Source organism: Camellia sinensis, chromosome 4 (genome assembly GCF_055761805.1).
Source record: "Camellia sinensis isolate YWXY chromosome 4, ASM5576180v1, whole genome shotgun sequence".
In the NCBI taxonomy this organism is placed as follows: Eukaryota; Viridiplantae; Streptophyta; class Magnoliopsida; order Ericales; family Theaceae; genus Camellia; species Camellia sinensis.
The window spans coordinates 162,351,600-162,364,639 of NC_138964.1; the positions used below are offsets into that span (position 1 = coordinate 162,351,600).

At 41.3% G+C, this 13,040-nt stretch overlaps 1 pseudogene across 1 annotated transcript; it reads right to left on the bottom strand.

Moving 5' to 3' along the window:
* Window positions 1-81: 81 nt before the first annotated feature.
* Window positions 82-2,959, bottom strand: LOC114261051 (LEAF RUST 10 DISEASE-RESISTANCE LOCUS RECEPTOR-LIKE PROTEIN KINASE-like 2.1 pseudogene; annotated as a pseudogene). Its single transcript, XR_014365934.1, has 3 exons — window positions 2,632-2,959; window positions 1,506-1,541; window positions 82-1,354 (listed from the first exon to the last, which is right to left on the bottom strand). The product of XR_014365934.1 is annotated as an LEAF RUST 10 DISEASE-RESISTANCE LOCUS RECEPTOR-LIKE PROTEIN KINASE-like 2.1 pseudogene (transcript).
* Window positions 2,960-13,040: the final 10,081 nt, after the last annotated feature.

A 13,040-nucleotide genomic window follows, 5' to 3' on the forward strand; every position in this document is an offset into this window, starting at 1 on the left:
TTATGAATTATAAACATGTTAAATTATTTAGTACTACCCGTGACGTTATCTTAGTAATCTTTATGGGATGACATAAACATATTCAAAATGATTTTATGAGCTCATGAACACTTGAATAAAGATGCAGATTAATCATTCCAAGCACACTGAAAAAGAAAAAAGAGGAAGAGTTGCAAATTTGTTGAACACGCACCCTTTAAGGTTTGATGGCTGATACATAATTTAAAAAGTCAGTCAAAGTTTTGACAACGTTATTGAAGAATCCATTAGTGGTCTTGAAGGAGAAGATAAGTAGGTTTCGGAGGGATTTCCAAACCTTCTATGTCACCTTCCAACATCTCCACGACCTTACTCATTGATGGCCTCTGTGATGGATCAGTTTGTATGCACCACAAACCAACTAATATCATCTTCCTTGTAATTTCCCCTTCCTCAGTAGTCATGTCACCATGCAGTCCTAGATCCTCATCTTGCTCGAGACGCTTATAAATCCAGTGTGGAAAATATATCTCACTACTATGATCCACTGCAACATTGACGTTCCTACGACCTCCAACCATTTCAAGAACCATCATTCCATAACTGTACACATCGGACTTATGTGACACTCCTCCAAAGTTTCTACTGAATACTTCTGGAGCAATGTAGCCAATGGTTCCTCTAGCTCCCGCCATTGATACAATACTTTCTTTTGTAGTGCATAGTTTAGCAAGACCGAAATCAGAGATCTTAGGGCAGAATTCCTCATCTAGAAGAATGTTGTGAGGTTTTATGTCAAAATGCAATATTGGTGTTTTGCATCCGCGGTGCAAATACTCAAGTCCTCGAGCTATTCCAATCGCAATTTGGTACAGTTTTTCTAATCCCAGGTGCCCACCATTCTTCAATGGATTTTCACCATATATAAATTTTTCTAGAGATCCGTTAGGCATCAACTCGTAAATTAGTGCTCTTTTGCCACCCTCGAGACAAAATCCCAGAAAGGCGACAACATTGACATGAGAAGTCCTACTAATGCTTGCAACCTCATTGATGAACTCTTCTCCATTTCCCTTGGATGCATTCAAGATCTTCACTGCCACAAGACGTCCATCCAGTAGCTTTCCTTTGTAGACACAGCCATAACCTCCTTGACCAAGTTTATCTCTAAAGGAATTTGTTATTTTCTTGACATCTGAATAGCTATACCTTTTTGGAGCCAAGGCTTTATAACGTCTGATGAAGGACTCAAGATTTTGGTCATTTTCTGTTTTCTTCTTCCATAATACAATTAATTTATTTGACCAAAGCTTCCTTCTATAGCAGCAGATAATGATACACATTAGTAACATTCCCATCCCAGCAGCAGAAGCTCCTGTATATAAAAACAAGGGTAACTTAATTAGAGTGATGAATTGTACTCCTTGAATATTATTTTGGTCTTTTTTCTTCTTTTTTTTTCATTTCTGAACAGGAGGAAAGAAGTAAACTTTTTTGCATCTAGGAACTAGCAAAAGGAAGGGTACCTATTGTCAACTTCTGCCTCATCTTCCTGCTGGCCCCTGCATGCAAAATTGGAGCAATTAGCAACTCCTTGACCAAAAACAAATGACAAAATTTTCGTAAACACCACCAATTGTTTTGGTATACACTTCTGTTCCAGTTACACAATTCGGTGGAAGAAGTATACATAAAAGCTGACAGCTTAAATGATTATGAGACTAATGTGTTTCAGATAAATGTCTTCTCATCTTTGTATGCAATGCATTTTCTTAGCATCACGTACACAACACTTTGAAGACAACTTCTAGGAAGTCTTGACGTTTGTAGATGATGGATGGCCTAATCTTTTGGCCAAAACAATTCTGCAGAATAAATGGAATGGGTTGACCCCTTTCAAAATCCCCCATAATTGGGCTAGATTCACTCTATTGTGAACATGTTACGCACCAACTTAATGAATTCAGTAATGCTAGGTATCATGAAAAGTCTTTCATGAAAATGGTCATAAAAGATTTGTGACCTTTGGATTACACTTACAATAAAGCACTACACACTAATCAAGGTAATCTAAAGGTCACAAATTTTTCATGATCATTTTCATGACAAAATTTTCATGATCTCTAACATTTCTCTAATGAATTAGTTTATGGTCAAAATCACATGGCTTATACAATTAAGCTAATGAGTTAAGATGGTGAAACATATTTATGGACTGCAATTAACAAGCAGCTTATTACCATGATGAGTAAAAGCAATAGAAATATGCAACAGGGGAATCTAAATGAAATGCACATATGAAGAGAAAGGCTGATATTATACCATCACAAGCTAAAGGATGAGGTTGGTCCTGGCAAAAGCGGAGGAAGTTCTCAGAGGTCACATATTGGCCGTCTTCAGAGTTCGAACTAAGCTTAAATAACACATTTAGTTTTTCAAACTAAGCTTAAACAACTTACTACTCAAGCTTGACTCGTGTTCGGCTGGTTAAAAAATTTAAACCAAACTTGAACAACTTAATATTTGCTTGACTCCGCTTGTTTACCGCCCTACTCTCAACGACTTGGCAACCAAAAATCGAATAATGGTTTCACTGATGGCAATTTCAAATAGTACAAATGCTAATTACTCGCGGGGGGGGGAGTTGCATACCTCGACAGTTGTGGGGATAAGTATGGTCGCGACAATGGCAAACAAACTCGAGGGAACTAGAATCTGATCCACAAATCCCACCCAAGTCCTCACACCCCAAACAAGCCGCATTTTCTGCATTATAAACCACCTCAAAGCCCTGGTTCAAAGCCTCCTGCAGCGACAATGACTTGCTCGAAAGCTCATCCAGAGCCACCCGAAGAACCGGAACTTCAACACTCACTCTGCATAACGCTCCCTCAAACTTGGTAACATTTCCAAGCAGCAGAGCCCTCAACAATGACTCGTCCGCGTAAAAACCCAAACTCTTTCCGCCATCACTTCCCATATTCGTACACGTAAAATTATTCGGCAAGCCTCTAGTAAAATTATTCTGGGTGCAATCGTAAAACATGAATAGATCTCTCACAGCCTGACTGTACCAAAAAAAGTTACCATCCAAAGTGATATTGCTCAAATTCTGAGTACAATAACTATCCCAGAGATCTATGCTCGCGATAGTCATGACATGAGATTGATTTATTCCTAGTGTGCGGGGGTGATTTCCGCACTATGAAGAAGGGTTGAACTTCGTGGATGAACACCGTGCTCCGGGAATTGAAAATCTGCACAGAGTAACAAACGGTGAGGCTGCCCGACCGGGGTTTGGTCGGAAACCCCTCCGATGGTAAAGTCAGGGACTCAGGGTGAGGAAAAAGAGAGAATACAAAGAGTATATGTGTTGAGTGTGTCCATTTTCGGATCCCTTCTGAGTGAATAGTGTTCACCTTTTATAGGAGAAGGTTGTTTGTCGTTCAAGTCCTTCTCTCTCCGCCATCTGTCCAACGTGTCTTATTCGTGGTCGTCTCCTATTGGAGGAGGACGACCACTCCGCCTGACACTCGGGTGCAGGTCTGTTTTGTTTGTCTCATTAGCGGACATCTCTCATTGGAAGAGGACGACCACTCCGCCTGCCATTCAGACGCAGGTCTGTCATATATGCTCCTTGTCCCTCTGCACCTCCATGTCTCCACGTTATGTTCATACAGAGGGAGAGGAGCAGAGTTGTTTGTCTCTAGTGGACCCAAGAAAGATCTTCAGTGAATTGGCCTTCTCTAGGTTGGTCTGCTCTAGAACGGTTGTCCAACCAGGAGGTCCAACATGTTGCTCAACCCACTTCAGAGTGGTTCTGTCCATCCAGAAGGTCCAATATGTTGCTCAACCCACTTCGGAGTGGTTCTGTCCATCCAGAAGGTCCAATATGTTGCTCAACCCACTTCGGAGTGGTTCTGTCCATCCAGAAGGTCCACCATGTTGCTCGACCCACTTTGGAGTGACGCTCGTACATTGGGCCGAACTCCTATGATTGTCTTACTTCGGAGCAAGTGTTGGCCATAGGGCCGAGGTCCGACCTAGCTCCACCTTGGAGTGAGTATTGCATTGGGCCTAGCACCAAGACTTGATTAATTTTCACCCGCTTCATTTGCCCCCTGGCTTGCGCTTACGTTTGGCGAAGCGGAAGCCAATTCTGTCACCAACTTCGAAGTTTGGGTGATCACAACTTAATTTGAGCTCCATGAGCTGGATTAAAAATTATTGTTCGGTCTAACGTATGCGTCTGCCCAATGTTTTGTAGCTCGGTTGTGCCCCCAAACTAAATGTGTCTTCACTAGCCTCGTAATTGTCTAGCTTGGTGTTTTTTTTTTTTCTCAGTCGGCTGAGCGTCATTGCTTGACTTGAAAAAAATATATATGCAGAATAGTATATATATATATATATATTTTTGCAGTGTTCGTCGATTGGGCCGAGCAACACAGCGACGCTTCAAAGCAGGCCAAGTGTGCTTTATCACAGCTTTGTTCTAATTTGAAAGACATTCGCTATCTTTTTGCTCGGTCCTACTTGTAAGAGATAAATTGGTGTTGGTCTCAATGCTTGGTCGACCAAGTCCTGCCCCTCCACTCTGCTCGGTCTCGAAGCATAGCTTGCTAACATTGCTTGGTCATGCGGATCATGCACCATTTTCTTGTTTGGACATGATTAACACGTCCATTTGTTCAGCTCGTTTCTTCATATATTAGTCGGTCGTTTTACCTTCAGCTTAAGGATTGTCCGTCACTTAGTTAGTTGGCTGTAGCAGCTTGTTTGCATAATTTTTGTTTTTCAACACCGAGTTGCTTGGTCGGCCCTAGCAACTTTGGCGTTGTGAGTTTGCATTTTTTAATTCGGTTTCTCTACCACCAAGCTACTGTCAATGTTAGCACCTCTTATCTTGAGAGTTGTCTAGCACATAGTCGTTATAGTCTTGGTATTGACTTCGATAATATTGACTCTCGTCGGGCACTGCACTCCTTCGACATTTGCTTGTTGTTTGTAGTGTATTTATTTGGTAGAATGTTGCACTTCCAACTTTGTTTGTTGTCAATCTTTTGGTTGTTTACTCGAGCTATGAAACTTGGTCTTGCTTAGCTAGTTTTGACTTGCTTCCTTTGCTCGGTCCATTTTGGAGTGGATGTTAGGCGTCCAATCAGCCACTATTGCTTGGTCCACTTTGGAGTGAGCATTGAGCGTCCGACCAACTTTCATTGCTCAGCCTTTGTTGCTCAGCCTAGGCATTGGGTGTCTGACCAACTTCTGCTGCTCGGCCCAGTCGTTGGGTGTCCGACCAACTTTTGTTGCTCGGCCCAAGTGTTGGGCGTCTGACCAACTTCTACTGCTTAGCCCAGGCATTGGACGTCCGATCAACTTTTGTTGCTTGGCCCAAGCGTCGGGCGTCCAACCAACTTCTATTGCTCGGCCCAGGCATTGGGCGTCCAACCAACTTTTGTTGCTCGGTCCACTTCAAAGTGAGCATTAGGTGTCCGGCTAACTTTCGTTGCTCGGCCCACTTCGGAATGGGTGTTGGGCATCCAATTAACATCCATTGCTCGGCGCGCTTAAGAGTAGGCATTGGGTACCCAACCAACCGTTGTTGCTCGGTCGGAGCGTTGGGCGTCTGACCAACTTCTATTGCTCGGCCCAGGCGTTGGGCGTCCGACAAACTTTTATTGCTCGGCCCAGGCATTGGGCGTCCGACAAACTTTTGTTGCTCGGTCTACTTCAGAGTGAGCATTGGGCGTCCGACCAACTTCCGTTGCTCGGCCCACTTCAAAATGGGTGTTGGGCGTCCAATTAACTTCTGTTGCTCGGCCCAAGCTTTAGGCGTCTAACTAACTTCTATTGCTCGGCCCAAGCATTGGGCGTTTGACCAACTTCTATTGCTCGGCCCAAGCGTTGGGCGTTTGACCAACTTTTGCTGCTCGGCCTACTTCAAAGTGGACGTTCGGAGTCCAACCAACCTCCATTGCTTAGCTCGCTTCAAAGTGGGCGTTGGGCATCTAACCAACCTCTATTGTTCATCCCTCTTTGTAGCTCTTCCACTTCGTATCACCTTTGTTAGGCTGAGGTCCTTTTGTAATGAAACTTTAAGTTAATAAAGTATCTTCGAAATTTGCCAAGTGTTGGACTTGTAACTCGAACTTTCAATTTCTTCATGTTTATGTTGTTTGCCCCCAGCCGAGCAACAAGGATGTAGCCCTACATTGTTCGTTGTTCGACTAGACTTTGCCTTATGCCTTTGAAAAGTTAAGTTGCTCTTCCAGTCGAGCAATAATAGGGAAACCTTGCAATATTTCCCGTTTGGCCTTAATTGAATTAGTTGTCTTGCCCCCAATCGATCATCATTGTTCGGCCGTTACTTGACTCGGTTACACCTCTGTTTATCCCACTTTGGAGTGGAGAGCAAGCTTTGACCTAGCTTCTGTTCAGACTTCATTGTAGAGGGCTCGGTTTAACCTAGCTCTTGTTCGGTCCACTTCGGAGTGGCATTTGTTCGGCACACTTTGGAGTAGACGGCTAGGTTGAACCTATCTTCTTTTTGGCCTACGTTGGGTGGCCTCTATTCAACCCACCTCTTAGTGAAGGACTAGCTTCGATCTAACTTCTGTTTGGCACACTTCAGAGTGACTTTCGTTCGTCGCACTTCGGGGTGGACAGCTAGGTTTAACCTAGCTTCTATTCGGCCTATATCGGAGTGGCCTTTGTTCGGCCCACATCGAACTGGTCAACTAGGATCAACCTAGACCTTTGTTAGGCCCACACTAAGGTGGTCGGCTGGGATCGGTCCAGACCTTTGTTAGGCCCACGTCAAGGTGGTCGACTGGGATCAGCCCAGACCTTTATTAGGCCCACATCAAGGTGGTCGACTGGGATCAGCCCAGACCTTTGTTAGGCCCACGTCAAGGTAGTCGACTGGGATCAGCCCAGACCTTTGTTAGGCCCACACTAAGGTGGTCGGCTGGGATCGATCCAGACCTTTGTTAGGCCCACGTCAAGGTGGTCGACTGGGATCAGCCCAGACCTTTGTTAGGCCCACGTCAAGGTGGTCGACTGGGATCAGCCCAGACCTTTGTTAGGTCCACACTAAGGGGGTTGGCTGGGATCGGCCTAGACCTTTGTTAGGCCCACATTAATGTAGTTGGCTGGGATTAACCCAAACTTATGTTTTGGTTGTACCATACCCTTGTTTGTTGTTTTCTCCATCAATGGAGTCTTTCCTTCCAATAAATGGAACAACTCAATTGCGAGGATATGGTAGAGCTTCACCACATCTAAACTTTGTTTCGTCAATACAGATCTCATATTTCAGAAGACTCAGGAGCATCTATCCTTTGTCATTCGTCTTCTCCATCATTGGAGTTCTTCCGTCTAGTCGGTGGGACAACTGAATAGTATTGATACAAATCTAGTATTTTGACACTGTTAGGATTATTGGTTTTTTATCATTCATCTTCTCCAATTGGAGTCCTTCCGTCTAGATGATGAGACGAGTCAGTAACAATGATGCGATGGTGTTCCATCGTATTTGGACTTTGTTCTTCGATGCAGATCTGGTCCTCCAACACTTTCATAAAATATAGTCCTTTATCGATCATCATCTCTTTCATCGGAGTCCTTTAGAATGAGGCATTAGAACGACTAAACAATAGTACAGTGGTGTACGTCGTGTCTAGACTTCATCTGTCGGTGCAGATCTGGTCTCTCTATATCCATTGGTGCAGATCTAGTTTTCCGGCACTCTTCGAAGTGTTAATTTGTTATCCTTTGTCTTCTCTGTCAACAAAGTCCTTTTCCACAGTAGCAACAAAGGTATCTCTTTCGTTCCCCTCACCAGAGCTTGTCATAGAACAGTGTGGTACTCTCTCCCTTTGGTCGCGGTTGTCTCTATCAAGGGAGCTATGTTGGGGTGACTCGCTGACGATGACATGACGTTGCTCTACTACATCGGTGCTCTATTCGTTAAGGTCTACAAGGTCTTCATGCCTTCTAGGGAATGCTGGACCGTTATCTTTGGTTCTCTCTGTCATTGGAGTCCTCTCTGCTAGCCCAGAATGGGGTGTATCTTCGATTCCCATCGCCGAAGGTTGTCACGAAGCAAACAGTGGTTTTCCCACAGACGGCGCCAATTGTGCGGGGGTGATTTCCGCACTATGAAGAAGGGTTGAACTTCGTGGATGAACACCGTGCTCCGGGAATTGAAAATCTGCACAGAGTAACAAACGGTGAGGCTGCCCGACCGGGGTTTGGTCGGAAACCCCTCCGATGGTAAAGTCAGGGACTCAGGGTGAGGAAAAAGAGAGAATACAAAGAGTATATGTGTTGAGTGTGTCCATTTTCGGATCCCTTCTGAGTGAATAGTGTTCACCTTTTATAAGAGAAGGTTGTTTGTCGTTCAAGTCCTTCTCTCTCCGCCATCTGTCCAACGTGTCTTATTCGTGGTCGTCTCCTATTGGAGGAGGACGACCACTCCGCCTGACACTCGGGTGCAGGTCTGTTTTGTTTGTCTCATTAGCGGACATCTCTCATTGGAAGAGGACGACCACTCCGCCTGCCATTCAGACGCAGGTCTGTCATATATGCTCCTTGTCCCTCTGCACCTCCATGTCTCCACGTTATGTTCATACAGAGGGAGAGGAGCAGAGTTGTTTGTCTCTAGTGGACCCAAGAAAGATCTTCAGTGAATTGGCCTTCTCTAGGTTGGTCTGCTCTAGAACGGTTGTCCAACCAGGAGGTCCAACATGTTGCTCAACCCACTTCAGAGTGGTTCTGTCCATCCAGAAGGTCCAATATGTTGCTCAACCCACTTCGGAGTGGTTCTGTCCATCCAGAAGGTCCAATATGTTGCTCAACCCACTTCGGAGTGGTTCTGTCCATCCAGAAGGTCCACCATGTTGCTCGACCCACTTTGGAGTGACGCTCGTACATTGGGCCGAACTCCTATGATTGTCTTACTTCGGAGCAAGTGTTGGCCATAGGGCCGAGGTCCGACCTAGCTCCACCTTGGAGTGAGTATTGCATTGGGCCTAGCACCAAGACTTGATTAATTTTCACCCTCTTCACCTAGTACTTGAAATGACCGATCGTTGATGATCACAGTTGGGTACTCGGTATTCTGACAGTTTAACTGAAACAGTGGGTGGCCACAATATTGAGGCCTACTATCTCCCCAAAAGGGATATCTTATGTTGTGTATGTTTGATCCGCAACTGTATGTTTGATTGCAAACGTTGTATTGTTGGTTGACATGACCATAACATGGTTTTGAGATCGCGGTGGAGATTAGTATGGCGACGATGATGGGAGAGAAGAGATTATGGGTATGCATTTGCACAAGCGGTGATTGGAAGAATGGTGGTTGGGGGGAGGTGTTGTTTGTTAAGGATTGATTGTTGATGTTAATGAGAATGGTTTTTCAAAAGGAATGAAAGAGATGGGAATGGTTTGCTTGTCAAAGTAATTTATTGTTAAAAAAACAAAGAGTCGTCATGAGCCCAGTTGTTTTTTGACGAGGAAAAGTCAGAGATAGAGAAAGGCTGCTAGTTTCGACGACTATAAAAACATATACATATGCTGTTTTTTTGAATTTATGGCTTGCAGTAAGGAACTGCCTCGGATGTTTTTCATTTAAGAAATGTTATATGTGACCCTTTGCTTGATCACACCAGTGCTAAGAATACATAGGTCATATGTTATAAAAGTTGCGATTCACATTATATAAGACTCACATTATTTATATGATATTCGCGTCTCATTCTATATTTGGGTTTAGGAAAAAGTTAGAGATCATGAAAATTTTGTCATGAAAATGATCATGAAAAATTTATGATCCTTGGATTACCTTGATTAGTGTGTGGTGTTTCATTCTAAATGTAATCCAAGGGTCACGAAACTTTCATGATTATTTTCATGAAAGGTTTTTCATGATACCTAGCATTGCTGTTGTGTTTATATTTGATCTTCTACGTATTTAGATTTATTGATATATTTAAGTCAAACAGAGGCAAAATTGAATAGTTATTTGATTAGATGAAATAAGACATGTTTAAAAAAAAAAAAAAAAAGATTATATATGAAACAAGACATAAGCTAACTAAACTATAGGCCTAAAAATTAATTTGTCTCTCTACTTTTTTAAATTTTTTATAAAAAAATTTTTAAAAAAAAATCAATTCTCAGAATAACCCATAATGAAAAAAGAGTAAGATAACCATCACTTCACTCATTGACAAATGTTAACCAATCTTATTGAAGCTTTGTTTAATATCAAATTTTAGTAAAAAATACTTTAGAACTCAATAAATAAATAAATAATTTTTAAAAAAAAATTAATAAAAAATATTTTGAAATAGGTAAAGTATGTTCCATTTTCTTTAATCCTTTTACCATTTTCTTATACTTCAAAAACACTTATCAGGGGATACAAACAACCACCAAAAAATAATCTTTACTAATCCATTACTGGACTTCGGAATGGGTGATTGCAATAGTTAAATCTGATCATTGATTAAGACCACTGTTGGTAAAAAATTATGTTGAGTTTAGATAGATAACAACCAAGTAATAATTTTAATGAATAATTTAAAAAGAAAATCAGACGATTGTATAAAGGTTTTAAATGTCTTAAAAGTACAAAAACTTCTTTGGAACAATTAACAATCAGAAGAAAGAGTGTTCAAATAAACAAAGATAACTCCAAATGAAATAATCCAAGTTTACAAGAACTACTAATCACAAATTACAGAGAACAAAACTACTCCTAACTTGATAATCTACTTCTAAAACAAAGACTAAGTTATTGTTGGATTGTTGATCCCTCTTTTCTCTGCAAACTTCTGGCCTCTATAGTTCTTCTTTCTCCTCTCTTTCCTTGATCCATGATCCCATTTTCCTTGGAAATTGCAGGCCACTAACCTCCAACTGCTGCTGTAACTGTCCCATTTCCTTTAAAAATTGCAATCCACTAACCTCCAACTGTTGCTGTAACTGCTCCATCATTTTCAAGTCTTCAAACTTTTACAATTCTTCATATTTCCTGTCGAACTAACTTTGCTCCATACTGCCACATGCTCCTCATCATTTTGAGCACTAAATCAACAAAGAAAACCTTTCCTTCATAAACCAATTTTCACACAAATCAGTCCACTAAGCCAACAATTATTTAATAATTGTTCCATGACTACTTTTAACAATTCATGCACTTAAACAATTCTTTCGTGCCTTGTATCTCTTTGATCAAATGAAAGACTTTTTCTTTTGACTTTATTTCCATGTGTCATCATTCAATTGATCCACTTGTCGATAGAAAATTTACGAAAATGGGCGCAAACAATGCCCCCCAACTCTTTAAGAATGAGAAGTCTTGAATTCTTGAATAGTTGTATAAAAAATTAAATTGGCAGCAACCTTTTCAACAAACAAACATCTATAAAATATATGCTTACGGCCAAGAAATTCGGTGATCAAACACCACAATTTTAATAATCATATGCCACATAATTGGCAAAATCACAGCTCAATCCAAGTGAGCTACATTCGATAGAGCATATTAGAAACATTTTAAGTGTATGATCTACAAATGGCTAATTAGAACCACCTTTCACAAACACAGTATCTTTGTGCAAATACAACTGCGGCAATTTCCTTTGGTCTTGTGTTCATATTTGATGAACACAATTTAGACCAAAAATGTTTCTTCATGCACTTGAAAATATGATCACATGCTTTCAACTGTTAGTGTTCAACGGTGAAAACACACTTTTGCTTAATTAGTCATAACTTCGAAGATTCAAAGTAAGAAATAGAGGCCACACTCGAATGGCCATTATTTAGCTTACTTTATATACATTTTCTGAATGTATATTTTCCGAACAATGTTCGTTCATTAACCATTTTATTAAAATCAAGTTTTGGTGTGATCCACATATCCAAAAAAGATTTTGAACAACAAAAAGCCATCAATGGCCTTAAAAACTCATACATATTGACATCTTAAACAATGTCAAAAAACTTAAATTCATGAACATACTATCGTTCATCATTTTCAGCCATATTTCGCTTAAGATAACACTTCTTTGCTTCACACATTAATGGATTAGAAACATTTTTTGAAAATCCAGAAAATATTTCTTCTTTGTGAAATTGCCCCCCTGGCATGGAATTCTTATTCTTGTGACCTTTTGTTTTTTCACCCATAACAACTGATGGCTTAACTTTTTCATCATTTACAACCTTTAAAGGCATAGGAAGAACAACTGAAATGCCACAAATTTTGGCTTCTATAAGAATTTTCAATGTTTCTCTCCATTGATGAATCTTGATCTCAAAATGATCAATTTGATCACCAAGTTGACCAATCACTTTATCAAAATGATTTCGTATCTCTAACCTCAAATAATATGGCAATGGCGCTATTGTTTGAAATTCTTGCCAATCAAGATAATCAATTTTTTCTTGTAAATATAAAATCTCATTCTCACGCCAATGCATCTCCTCTTCACAAAACCAAATCATTTCATCTTGCCTTTGAATTCTGGTCATCATTCCTGTGGGGACATATTTTCTGAGTACCAACACGTGGCCAAGGTGACGCCGACGTGTCAGCCGAGGTGCCACGTGTCCTGGTCGTGACGCCGAGGTGATCTCGGCTAGGCCGAGGTTATCTCCGAAGATATCGGAATCCGGGAGAAGCAGATAAAGGGCAAGAGTCCTAGAATGAGGAAGGACTTCAGCTTGGATAAGGATAAAGCTCTTAGGGAGTTTATCTTTATCTAGTAGAGAGTCCAGGATAAGCACTAAGCAGAAGTCCATTGAAGCTAGGCTTCTATTCGGACTAAGATTGAGTTAACTATAAAAGAAAGGCACCCCCATAGGTCTAAGGTATGTAATTTATATTCTGAACAGTGAATTAAGCACTTGATCGATCTTTGAGAAATAACTGACTTGATCATCGGAGTGCCCCCGGGTGGACGAACCACAGCCGGAATCTCTTCTTTCTGTTGCAGGTCAATCAGGCGCCATTTTTTCTACCAGTGCACTCCAACTGAATACTGAGT